General features: G+C 48.1%; 1 pseudogene; it reads right to left on the bottom strand.

Annotated features, from left to right (window-relative positions):
• The window catches only part of LOC102002026, an 11,144-nt pseudogene that overhangs the window by 9,401 nt on the left and 475 nt on the right, over positions 1–1,268 (bottom strand).

Genomic DNA, 1,268 nt, shown 5'->3' with positions numbered 1-1,268 from the left:
CGCTTTAAAATGACACAGCGTTTTTTCTGCTGCTGTTGCCGAATCAGGAAATCTCTCTACAGCACGCCACCAACAAACAGCAAAAATCTGTGTTAAACTATTTCTCCCTTATTTTTAAGCCTTTTCAGGTTTTTTTTTTTCTTGGCCATTTCTATCTAGCCTCTTCTAGGCTAACTCTCGCAAACCTCCAAGATTTAGTGAGTGCTTCCAAAGAACCTCCTGACACCTCACACTAAAGCTTCCCCTGTCATACTCCCTGCACAGCCTGAGAGGGCGCTCACAATGACTTTGAGGCCTTTGCTGTAGTCATGAAACCTACTGCCAGACCCACCCTAAAGCCATCTGAATCTCAAAAGTCTCACTGTTAAAGTGGGATTTCAGTTTGAATGTTTGTTTGCTTGTTTTATTTCTGAGTGTTTGTTGTTTTGAGACAGGGTCTCACTATGTAGCTTTAGCTGCACTGGAACTCACTCTGTATATCATTCTGGCCTCAAAGTTACAGATATGCACCTGCCTCTGTCTCCTGGGTGCTGGAATTAAATGTGTGTACCACCATACCTGGCTTCAATGTGAATCTTTGTATGTGCACTAAGCCTTCACTGCTTAGTTTTGGTGTGGTCTAAAGCCTTGCCCAGTGAGGTGGGCTTCTTGACCGGCGAGGAAGAAACACCCACCACACACGAGGATTCTTCTCAGATCACGCTTTACTGGAGTGCATTTGGTTGAGGGAGAGCATAAAGCGAAGGGGGGCAGGAAACGAGAGAGCAAGAGAGAGACTAGAGGGACGAGAGGCACTAGAGGGGGACACGAGAGAGAGACGCTAGAGAGAGAGACGAGAGAGAGGGACCCGGGGGCACAATGGCAGCTGCCTATATAGGGAATTGGCACATGGGTCGCCCTGTGATTGGCTGCCACCATCAGCTGACACCAGACTGCATCGAGATAGGCCTAAAGGACCCTCATCCACTGCACATTCAGGAAGCGGGGGACACATAGCTCTCAGAGGCATAGCCAAATATGGGGTTGTTTATAACCAACAAGACAGGATGTGGTGCCATCTTGTAATGGCGATCCTGTCTGGCTCACTACAGCCCAGTGCCATAGAACAAAATCATCCCTGTTGAAATAAGAGCCGCTGGGCTGCGTCCCCGGCACCCGGCCGCCCCCACGGCTAGCTTTACCCGAAATAATTACACGGAAACTGTATTCTTTTAATCACTGCCTGACCCATTAGTTTTAGCCTCATATTGGCTAGCTCTTACATATTG

Source organism: Microtus ochrogaster, chromosome X (assembly GCF_000317375.1).
Source record: "Microtus ochrogaster isolate Prairie Vole_2 chromosome X, MicOch1.0, whole genome shotgun sequence".
In the NCBI taxonomy this organism is placed as follows: domain Eukaryota; kingdom Metazoa; phylum Chordata; class Mammalia; order Rodentia; family Cricetidae; genus Microtus; species Microtus ochrogaster.
Note: the sequence above shows the minus strand (reverse complement) of the source record. Positions and strands in the feature narration are given on the sequence as shown.